This window comes from Pituophis catenifer, unplaced genomic scaffold (genome assembly GCF_029215685.1).
Source record: "Pituophis catenifer annectens isolate HBS135680 unplaced genomic scaffold, rPitCat1.0.hap2 SCAF_7, whole genome shotgun sequence".
NCBI lineage: Eukaryota > Metazoa > Chordata > Lepidosauria > Squamata > Colubridae > Pituophis > Pituophis catenifer.
The window spans coordinates 22137648-22150123 of NW_027256887.1; positions in this window are offsets into that span (position 1 = coordinate 22137648).

Below are 12476 nucleotides of genomic sequence, written 5' to 3' on the forward strand. Positions count from 1 at the left end.
TGATGAGGAAGAAAAAAATGACTTCAGTCAGCCCATTTCATGGTGGATCTACAGTTATTATTATTATTATTATTATTATTATTATTATTAATCAAATTTCTATACAGTTGCTTCCTTTGTTTGGAAATTTAAAGCAGACCTATTCTTTTAAATGTATTTTTTCGCTGGAATGTCCCAAAAAGGATTTCAGGGAAAACCTGCCCTTTTTTCTTCATTGAGAAAGGAATGAAATTATTCATATTAGTTCTGATCTGGGCTGGTGGGTTGTGGGTTTTTTTTTTTTTTTTTTTTTGTTTTTTGTGAATGCATGAGAAAGACTTTCATTTTGGTGCATAAATGGGGGATTGTTTGAATGCTGATTCTGTCACTTCAAAAGCAAATCAGCCTTCTGTGATCTAAAATATTTTGCATTTAGTAAAAACTTCCCTATAGTGGGTGGTTTTTTTCCCCCCTTGAACTATGCATGTCTTTTAAAGTAACTTTCTCTTATAGCCTCAAAGCTCATTTGGCCTAATATCCTAGGAGAATGGAGTTGCTTTATGATGTTGATTTTGTACATTAAATTATCAATCCTTTCAGGTTCATAGGCTGTTTTTTTCTCTATTGTTGTTATGTGACTGCCTTTCAACATTGTTTTTCTTGAGAATCATAATATAATTGCAGTATATTTTTCCTGCAATATCAGGATTACCAATGTTGCTTAACCCTTTTATAGTAAGAAGGAAATATATGATAGTCAGAGTCTTGGTGGATTGGCGTGGCATGCAAGTTTCTTTGTGTAGTCTAGAATTGTGCATCATTGCATATTGTTATAATAAGGCTGTCACATACAAACACACATAGTTTACTTTGGTTGCTTGAAAGTAGTTCAATCTTAGAACAAAAATGAATGAAAACAAATGTTTATAACCTTATTTTACAATTTGATGTCATAAGATCTGTGTCCTGAACTTCAACATTGCTGATGACCAGAACAGTTTACCACATACTTAGTTTAGCAGAGTAAAGGAAGGAAGTGCTTTCAGACTTGCGAGATTGATGTTAGCCTTCAAGAAGTCCATTAAAGAAGCACAAACCATGAGTACCAACGTTATCTTTATTGTGAGGTTTCAGTAGCAGAATCTTGTAAATCTGAAAGCACTTCTTTCTTCCTGTACTTTTACTTTCCAGGGAACTAAGGCGGGTATCGGGAAAGCTTTGAACCTAACCATTTCCTACAGCACCAAGAGTCTTGCCTGCGTTGAACCTATCCATTTCCTCCAGCACCAGAAGAAGCCACTCTGAAGATGCTGTGCTGCTAGGTCTAGCATGCATGTGTGAAAAGGCCTCTTCCTGTATAGGATCTAGTCTATGTAATGCACTTTCTCAGTATTTAGGAGGAGAGCAGAATGCATCTCTTTAATCAACACTGTTAATCTGTAATTATTTTAATGATGGATTTCAAATGCACCAATTTTATTGGTATTCATTTCAACCCAACCCTGTCAGCAGGACTAATCGTGTGTGTGTGTGTGTGTGTGTGAGAGAGAGAGAGAGAGAGACAGACAGACAGACAGACAGACAGACAGACAGACAGACAGACAGACAGAGATAAAGAGAGACAGAGAGAAAGACAGAGAGAGAGACAGAGAGAGACAGAGAGAGAGACAGAGACATAAAGAGGGGGAAAAACAGTAAAAGAAAGGTCAAGAAAATGGATCCAATGTAGCTTTAGGCTATGGAGAATAACATATTCTCCATAGAATATGGAGGGAAAATATTCATTGATACTTTGGCAGTAGGTGAGAATGTTGCTGGCTGGTCCATTATAAACTCACACCTTTCTTCCTCGCAATATTGTGACTCAGATAACAGCCTATGCAATCCATTCTGTGCTTCTTGGTATACACAAACACAAAGATTCAACAAGAAGAGACAGATATAATACACAATCACCAATGCAACATATTGCTTTATTACACAGAAATATAAAAACCTCTTATGCATGTTGCTAGTAAGGTAGTTGTGATGAATTTCAGAAGCAATCCTCTGCAGGCTTTCTCTAGCACACATTTTCTACTTTGTATTTGTTTCCTGAGTATTGATATAAACAGAAATATGGGACATAAATTTAATAGTGAATAAAAGAAACCATCACTGAAAAGGTGAAACTTTCTCTTCTTTTTTAATTTCTTTTTTAATATTTTTAAGCCATTGAAGAATATTCCTTAACAATAGGGTCTTCATGCATTAATAGCAATAATACTTAGACTTATATACTGCTTCATAGTGCTTTACTTCCCCTCTAAGTGGTTTATAGAGTCAGCATATTGCCCCTAACAATCTGGGTCCTCATTTTACTGATTGCAGAAGGATGGAAGGCTGAGTCAACCTTGAGCCTGTATTCACCGGCTGAGCTCTTTGCCTTGCGAGACTCCCCCCTCTCGCAAGCCTGGCCTTCCATGTTATCGAAGGCCTACCTCGATGAAGGGCTTTGGAACCCAGAGAGATGGCATGTCGTGAAGAGGGGGTTGAGGGGTTTTTTAGATAAAGTTTTAGCAAATGTCTTAAGGGGTTCCGGGGGGGGGAGGGTTGGATCAGAAGTAAGGCCGTGGGTGTGGGGGATAACCCACTAAGGGGATGGCCAGGTAAGGCTGTGGAGCACGGCATGGGGGGTGGGGGGCCCGGGGTCAAGAGGGGGGATAAAGTTCATCCAGATAAGGTTTTTACCATCAGTACTGTGGGTGGGAGGGGTAGATATGGCGGGAGCAGGGGGCCATATCGTGTTAGGGGAGCGCGCACCCGCTGTCTTCGAGCGGTGGCGCGCTCCGGCCCCCAAAGCTCCACTCGTTTTCCAGGTGGCACAGATCCTCAGGGCCCTGGCCTCCGTCTGATGTTATGCAATGCCAGGTCTGTAGTAAATAAAGCCCCCCTCATTTGTGATCTTGTTCAGGAGGGGGGAGCGGACCTGGCAGGTATTACGGAAACCTGGTTGGGCCAAGAGGGGGGGTCCCTCTTGTTGAAATGTGCCCACCAGGTTTCCGCGCATTCCATCAGCCGAGGTTGCAGGGTAGGGGCGGGGGGGTAGCGGTTATTATTAACGAAGGTCTGAGACCGAGGGAGGCCACTGTTCCTCAGACGGCCGGCTGTGAATCCCTCTTTGTGAAATGGGGCCACGGGGTTCAGATGGGTTTGCTGATCACATACCTGGCTCCCTGCCATGTGGCAACAGCCCTGCCCGAGCTACTCAGTGTCATCGCCACGGTGGCGGTTGAGACCCCTAGGCTTATGGTCATGGGGGATTTCAACTTGCCGTCCGTTGGTGAGGCATCTGAGGCGGCTCAGGAGTTCATGGCTTCCATGACAGCCATGGACCTGACCAGTTAATTCATGGCCCTACCCACACGGGGGGAAACACGCTGGATCTGGTTTTTGTCTCTGGACAATGGTTGAGTGATCTCGAGATAGGGGATATAGTCACCGAGCCCTTGTCATGGTCTGATCACTCTCTCCTTCGTCTCAACCTTCGAACCGCTGCACCCCGCCACAGGGAGGCGGAGCCGGTAAGATGGTTCCGCCCCAGGCACCTGATGGAACCGGATAGGTTCCAGATGGAGCTTGGGCCATTTACTGAGGCTCTGGCACACGCCTCGACTGGAGACCTAGTGGCCGCCTGGGATAGGGCGGCCGCTGGAGCTCTGGATCGGGTCGTGCCTTTGCGGCCTCTGACCCGGCGCCGATCTCATTTAGCTCCTTGGTTCACTGAGGAGCTGAGGGAGTTGAAGTGCCGGAAAAGATGCCTAGAGAGTATTTGGAGGGCCAGTCTTTCTGAATCTGACCGGACACTGGTAAGAGCTCATATTAGGAATTACCTAGTGGCGATAAAAGCAGCGAAATGTAGCTATATTGCTGCTCTTATTGCGTCATCAGATAATTGCCCGGCCACCCTGTTTAGGGTGACCCGCTCCCTGCTCCACCAGGAAGCGCGGGAGGACCCCTTGGAGGGTAGAGCCGAGGATTTTGTCCAATATCTGTATGACAAAATCGCTCAGATTCGGGAAGATCTGGACTCCGACTGGATAGTCTCAGGGGGAGGGACTGGGGCAGGTCTTGAGAATGTTATCTGGGATGAGTTTGATCCTGTGACCCCTGAGGACGTGGACAGGATTCTGGGTAGACTGAACGCGACCACTTGTTTATTGGACCCGTGTCCCTCCTGGTTAGTGCTGGCTTCTCGGGAGGTGACACGAGGCTGGTTCCAGGGGATTATAAATGCTTCGCTGGGTGAGGGTGTCTTTCCTGCTGCCTTGAAAGAGGCGGTGGTGAGGCCTCTTCTCAAGAAGCCTTCCCTGGACCCGGCAATGTTGGTAAATTATCGTCCGGTCTCCAACCTTCGTTTTGTGGCGAAGGTTGTTGAGAGTGTGGTTGCGCAACAGCTTCCCCAGCACCTGGATGAAACGACGTATCAGGATCCGTTCCAGTCGGGCTTCAGGCCCGGGTACAGCACGGAAACGGCATTGGTCGCATTGGTTGATGATCTCTGGAGGGCTCGGGACAGGGGGTGCTCCTCTGTCCTGGTCCTGTTAGATCTCTCAGCGGCTTTTGATACCATCGACCATGGTATCATGCTGCACCGGTTGGAAGAGTTAGGGGTGGGAGGCGCTGTGTTGCGGTGGTTCTCCTCCTTTCTCTCTGACCGGTCACAGTCTGTGTTGACAGGGGGACAGAGGTCAACCCCGAGGCCCCTCATATGTGGGGTGCCGCAAGGGTCGGTCCTCTCACCTCTCCTGTTCAACATTTATGTGAAGCCGCTGGGCGAGATCATCCGTGGTTTCGGGGTGGAGTACCATCAGTACGCTGATGACACCCAGCTGTACATCTCCACCCCGGATCACCCCAACGATGCCCTTGAAGTGATGTCCCAGTGCCTGGAGGCCGTATGGATCTGGATGGGGAGAAACAGGCTCAGGCTCAACCCATCCAAGACTGAGTGGCTGTGGTTTCCGACGTCCCGATATAGCCAGTTGATGCCATCACTGACTATTGGGGGCAAATCATTGGCCCCCACGGAGAGGGCTCGCAACTTGGGCGTCCTCCTGGATTCACGGCTGTCTTTAGAAGAGCACTTGACGGCTGTGACCGGGAGGATTTTTTATCAGGTCCGCCTGATTCGCCAGTTGCGTCCCTTTCTGGATCGGGACTCGTTACGCACAGTCACTCATGCCCTCGTCACCTCTCGCCTGGACTATTGTAATGCTCTCTACATGGGGCTCCCCTTGAGGAGCACCCGGAGGCTCCAACTGGCGCAGAGTGCAGCCGCGCGGGTGGTAATGGGAGCGACATGGCGCTCCCATGTAACACCTCTCCTGCGCGAGCTGTACTGGCTCCTGGTGGTCTTCCGGGTGCGCTTCAAGGTTTTGGTTACCACCTTTAAAGCGTTTCATGGCTTAGGGCCTGGTTATTTACGGGACCGCCTACTACCACCAATAGCCTCCCACCGGCCAGTACGCTCTCATAGAGAGGGACTCCTCCGGGTGCCGTCAGCCAAACAGTGTCGACTGGCGGCCCCTAGGGGGAGAGCCTTCTCTGTGGGGGCACCTACCATCTGGAATGAGCTCCCCCTGGAGATACGGAGGATCCCGGATCTGCGCTCCTTCCGCCGTGCTGTGAAGACCTTTTTATTCCATCAAGCGGGCTTGGCCTGATCTCTTCCCTTTTTAAATATGTAAATTTTAATCTATTTTTAAATTATTGGGGTATTTTAATTTGTCTGGGCCAAAAAGTTTAATTTGATTTTATCGGGTTTTTAAATTTTGTGTATTTATGTATTTTATCGTTGGCTGTTCACCGCCCTGAGTCCTTCGGGAGTAGGGCGGTATACAAATCAAATAAAAGAAAGAAAAAGAAAGAAAAGGATCAAACTGCTGGCATTTGGCAGAATTAGCCTGCGATACTGCATTCTAACCACTTCCCCAAAATAGCTCTTAATAATTTGAGTTATTATTACTAATAACTCATTACTAATAGTAATGAAATCTTTAGCCTGAATTCCATTATAGGCAGAACAATTTATTTCAGGTCTATCTTCTGAAATGGGAAGGGGGGATATATATAAACAAATAATTTTATTTTAATGAGAGTTAGAAATGGAGAGAAACTCATTGAATTCATATTTTAATATAAATGTTCCTAACTCACGATTCTCCAACAATTGCAAATGTAATTGTTGCTATTTGAGTTCATACATTTTTTCAAATATCATGACACATTTCTCTAATTAAAATCTATAGAAAAATACATAAATTAGGGGAAAAGATCCCATAAATGTCTGTTCTTGAAAATAATGCTCAGAAGCATATTTCAGTTGGGAAATAATTGGCAAAAATGTATATAGGTATAAATTGTGCATAAAGAAGTTGTTATAGGTAATATGACATGAAAAGGAATGGATTTTTTTTTTTTAAAATCACAATCTGATGAGGAAATGAGTCAAAATTTTAAAAGTGAGAACATAAACTCCATTGAAAATTTGTCCAGCTTTTTCATGGAGGAACATTCAGTTATCTATGAACTAAAATCAAATCTAAACAGGTTTTTTAAAAAATCCTCCATTTTAGGAACATGTAATCCCTTAATTCAAGTTTGTTATTTCAAAAAGTTTCAGGCATCTGTGAAGTTTTATGAGAACCAGAGAACATTCCATTTAGGTATTTAAGATATTAAACACTACTAAAATTAGTGTATAATTTACCTTTTCATCAAAGAGAAGTAAAAAGGGGTTGAAGCAGGGGTGCAATCCAGCAGGTTCTGACAGGTTCTGAAGAACAAGCAAATACCACCTCTGGCTGGCCCCAGAGTGGGATGGGAATGGAGATTTTGCAGTATCCTTCCCCTACCATGCCCACCAAGCCACGCCCACCAAGCCACACACACAGAACCGGTAGTAAAAAAATTTGGATTTCACCACTAGTTTGAAGATAGTCTCAATTTTTGCACCCATGAGTGTATTTTGACCATGCGAATGGTGAGAAGAAAGGTCTTCACACCTCTTCCTGAGCCTGTTTCTCACCTGGTCTATTGGTAGTTCTTTGCTTTCTCTCTCCTTTGTGTTTCCCTTTCTTCAATACATAGTTTGGCAGAAGTGAGATTTTCCTTTCCTAAATATTTCTTAATATTTTTTTTTTTTACTTCTCATATAATGAATGTCTCATAGTGTTCACTGATAGCTGGATTAAGCTCACATCCATGATAGCTACATTATGAACCTGTTGCTTTTCAGTGGGATGTTCTCCTACTTATTATTCAGGATTCTTTTAATGCTCTGTTGATGTTTAGGAATACAAAATCATCTAACAAGACTATACTCAATAAATCTCCGGCAAGAGGAAGTGGAGAAGTAAACTCTTTCAATATATTCTTAAAGAGCAGCTTGAGAAACAAAGACACGTCAGATTTTATAGCAAATGTTTTTTTTTTCAGAGTTTTGTTGAGACGATTGTTAAACCAGAGATCTTTCCAAAATTTGTTTTTAAATCCCAAATGTTCTCTCTAACCATTATCACATTCTGTCTGAACAGAAATGGTAACTTCTTCATTATGCAAATAAAAACTCTTCTTGTCAAAATGGCAGTGGAATTAGCATGAATGCACTCTCTTTCCTCCATTCATTATGGTGCTTTTTAGTCTTTAAGCCAGAAATCTCATATGCCAAGAAACATGCTATAGAAATTAATCTATCATTCACAAAGAAATATCATTCATTAAAGTGTTGTCACTAATATCAGCAAAAGCAGTTAAACAAATTTCATCTTCCAAAATAGATAAATTATACAGAATCAAAATTGGAAACAAATTTGCAGTGCATCTCGTAAATAAAAAATACAACTTAATATTTTGAATCAATTACATCTATGATGTACAGTATATTCCACAAAGGAATTTGTCTTTAGTTCTTCTGTCTAAATTTGTGAGGCATTCTGTTATTTTTCTCTTGCAAGATTAGATAATGCTATGTCCTTAAATGTTGTTGTAATATTCTGTTATATGGTGTGTAAACTCTTCTCACAGATGGATGAAATTTTCAGTCATCCAGGTAAAGTTATCCGAAAGTTCAGTTATGGCAAATGGATTTATTTTCTTGTTAGTTTGAGACATTTCGCTGCTCATCCAAGCAGCTTCATCAGTCAGAACAAGTTAGTTAGGCAGTGAGTCATTGGAATGTGCCAACTCTTCCCACACCAACCTCATGGGTTTCTCCCCAAAGTGCTCACACAGAGGTGAAATCCAGCAGGTTCTGACAGGTTCTGGAGAACCAGTAGTGGAAATTTTGAGTAGTTTGGAGAACCAGCAAATACCACCTCTGGCTGGTCCCAGAGTGGAGTGGGAATGGAGATTTTGCAATATCCTTCCCCCAAGAGTGAGGAGGGAATGGAGATTTTGCAGTATCCTTCCCTTGCCATGCCCACCAAGCCACGCCCACCAAGCCACACCACACCCACCAAGCCATGCCCACAGAACCGGTAGTAAAAAATCTTGAATTTCATCACTGTGCTCACAGAGTCTAAGTTAGTTAACATCAGCCGTGATGGTGCAGTGGTAAGAGTACAGGCTACTTCTGCTGCCTGCAGGCTGCCTGCAATTTGGCAGTTTGAGTCTCATTGGCTCAAGGCAGGGGTGGGTTCTAATTTTTTTTACTACCGGTTCTGTGGGCGTGGCTTATTTTGTGGGCGTGGCTTGATAGTCATGTGACAATTATTTAGGATTTAGCAGAGGTACTAGTCTACCAGGCTTTTAATTGCTTGCAGAGCTGTACCGATCTACCCATTTATTTTTTGCAGGCACTGGTCTACCCATTTATTTTTGCAGGCACTGATCTACTCATGTATTTTTGCAGGCACTGATCTACTCATGTATTTTTGCAGGCACTGGTCTACTCATTTGTTTTCTTTTAACACTGATCAGCTGTAGGGCGGCCCTTTGAAGCCCAACGGTAAGAGTTTAAACAGTTTTTTTCCCTCTAGCCATCAGCTGGGACTCAGGAGGCAGCAATAGATTGGGGGTGGGGCCAAATAAAAGGTAAGAATAATGCGGGGTGGGGGGGCGGGGGGGCAGAACCAGTTCGGTAACATCATATCGTCACCGCTACCTGCTCAGGAGAACCAGGCCGAACCGGGAGGAACCCACCACTGGCTCAAGGTTGAGTCAGCCTTCCATCCTTCCGAGGTGGGTAAAATGAAGACCCAAATTGTTGGAGGCAATATGCTGACTCTGTAAACGGCTTAGAGAGGGATGTAAAGCACTGTAAAGCGGTATATAAGTCTAAGTGCTATTGCTAAGTGCTATCAATGATTGTAGCTTTGAATGCTTTATTTTCTTGACTGCATTAAAGTAATTCATTCATTCATATATGACCCACCACATTGCAAAGAAAATGAGATATTTCTACTATGATTTATTTAGGAAAAAAGGAGAGAGAAAAAATGGCGAGGGACAATTAGAGCTATTGTACAAAACTCTTCAGATTTTAAGAATTATTTTAGTTTGTTTCCTTATTTAAGTGGGTACTTTGATGACCAACACAATATATCATACTTTTTGTTCTTAAAGACCTACTACTGGGACTGAGGATTGATTTTGTGCATGCACATGCAATTACGTAATTTTGATTTGACTGTTGGTCTCTAAATCAAATCAGCATGGATCAGTCTAGCTTTCAGTGGAGAGCATTTCTATTCAGGGGAGAGAAATGTCTTTGCTGTGCCCCTGCTTAACTCTGTTAGACTGCAGTCCATTCCCAGTCCTTGAGGACTGTATGACTCAACACAGGGAGAAGCACTTTCTCATATATGAATGACATTCCCTAGCAAGTGCTTTCATATGAATCAGTCCATTTTGCCCAGTATTGCTGAACTATTTTATTTATTGTGTCTTGCTTGTGAAAGTCAACATTCTTTTCTTTCTCCTTCCTTCCTTCCTTCCTTCCTTCCTTCCTTCCTTCCTTCCTTCCTTCCTTCCTTCCTCCTTTCCTTCCTCTTTTTTCTCTCTTTCTTCTTTCCCTCTTCTCTCTCTCTCTCTCTCTCTCTCTTTCTTTTTCTTTCTTTCTTTCTTTTTGTATTTTGTAAAAAGGTCATTTTATGGTAATAATTCTATACAATGGAACATTTTTGAGCTGTGGTGGTGCAATGATTAGAATGCAGTACTGCAGACTACTTCTGCTGACTGCTGTCTGTCTGCAATTTGGTAGTTCAAATATCACACGGCTCAAGGTTGACTCAGACTTCCATCCTTCCGAGGTCAGTAAAATGAGGTCCCAGTTTGTTGGGGGCAATATGCTAACTCTGTAAACCACTTAGAGAGGGCTGGAAAGCACTGTGAAGTGGTATGTAAGTCTTATTGCTATTGCTATTTTTAAGGAGTATGCTGTGTCTTGCATATTAAGTTTCCTACATCTTACATTCCAAAATATGGCAATTTAGTGGACTTGAGAATTAAAATATAAGCACTGAAAGAAAGAGGTACTGTAAAATAATCATTTTTGGTTTTTTTTTTCCTTAGTGAACATTGAATATATCTGATAAAATGCAGGTAATATAAAAATTCTCTTAGCACTATTAATAGATACTGTTAATCAAATATCTTATCCATCAATGTAGCATACCTGAATATTTTTCCTCATTGCTTTGAGCACTAAAGTGGATTATCTTAAAAGAAATAGAATAGCATTTTATGTTTTAATAATATTGAAGTCTTCTGATCCATGTTTTATGTTTAAAACTAACAGATCATAGAGTTGGTAGTTATTGTACGAAGACATCAGTACTATTTGATTTTTTTCTTTTTTCCTGCTCATCTGTCCAACTTTTTAACTACATATCCATTTTCATCCTTAACCTATATACATAATTCAGGGGAAAGCTATTTGTCCCTTAAAAGAAAATCTGCAAGACTAAAATTGTACAGGTAGTTCTCAGGTTATGACAGCAATTGGGACTGGAATTTCTATTGCTAAGTGATGCAATTATAAAGTGCAATGGTCATGTGAATGCATTATCTAGCAATGGCAATCTTGTCAGTCATGGTTGCCATTATATTCTCAAGACTACATCAATGGTGGGTTGCTACCAGTTCGCCCCGGATCGGACAAACTGGTAGCGGCGATGGTGGGAGGCTACGCCCACCCACCCGGACATCTCTGCGCATGCTCAGAAGCATCATGTGCACCCATGAGCAAATCGGTAGCAAACGAAATTGAAACCCACTACTGGACCACATGGCTTGTTAAGTAGGAAGGGAAAGGAATCCTAGGCAAGCAGGTTGGCAGGTGAGAGCTGCGGGTAATAGCTATGGGGTGGGGAGAAAGTGGCAGCAATTGTAAATGTGAGCTGGCTCGAATTTGGATCACATGACCTTGAAAGGGTGCTATGACAGCTGGATTTTTGAGAACCACTTATAAGTCCACTTTTTTCATCATTGTCATGACTTTAAATGATTGGTGAATGAATGGATGTAACCAGAAACTACTTGTATCTCTTCTCATCTATTCTTACTGCAGAGATCTCTCAGTAGTGGGAATACACATTGCAAAAAATTTAGAACACCTTGCTCTTGTTTTATGCAATAGTGTCAATATATACAATACAATGCAATGCAATACAATAAGAATTTTGTTGCTTTTTACTGCAGAAGAATTATAGATAGTCCTCAATTTACGACCACAATTAGCACTTGAATTTTCATCATTAAATGAAGTGGTCATTAAGTGAGTCATCATGCGACCATACGAATTTTATAACCTTTTTTGCCAGTTGTTAATTGAATCTGGCTTACTCTCTGGACCTTGCTTGTTGGAAGCTGTCTGGGTAGGTCACAAATGATGATCATGCTTCCCTGGGATGCAGCAACCATCATAAATATATTCCAGTTGCCAAGTATGAAAATTGCTATCATGTGGCTGCGGGAATGCTGCAATAGTCATAAGTGTGCGGACAATCATAATTCACTCTTTTCTGCACTGTCATAACTTGTGTCATAAGGGTCACTAAAAGAAAGTCATAAATTGAGGGCTACCTGCACGCAGCTACCACTCTGATAACTATAATTTAATTACATTAATTTCAAAAGGATATGCTTATTTATATGTTTTGTGTACAGTATATGTTTTCGCATTGTAGCTAAAGTTGCTGTAGTAACCCAGCTGAATTCATAGTATAAAAAGTTACCACTCTCAAATTTCTTCTCCTAGAAATCCTGTGAGTATACACATCCTAGCTTTACCTCCTGCCTTGAGTTAGTGGTCTGAGCAGATCCTAAAGTGATGCTGTTATTGAGAAACAATTTTCAATGTAAAGATGTTTCAATATGCATAAAACACACAAGGATTGAGCATATATGAAGGCCGTACCAGACAAACAGAATTGGATTTAAACATCTCACACATTTAAGCAAAATAAACTTAGGGCAACTATTGACTTTGTGATGCTTTCCTCTTTCTCTAAAGA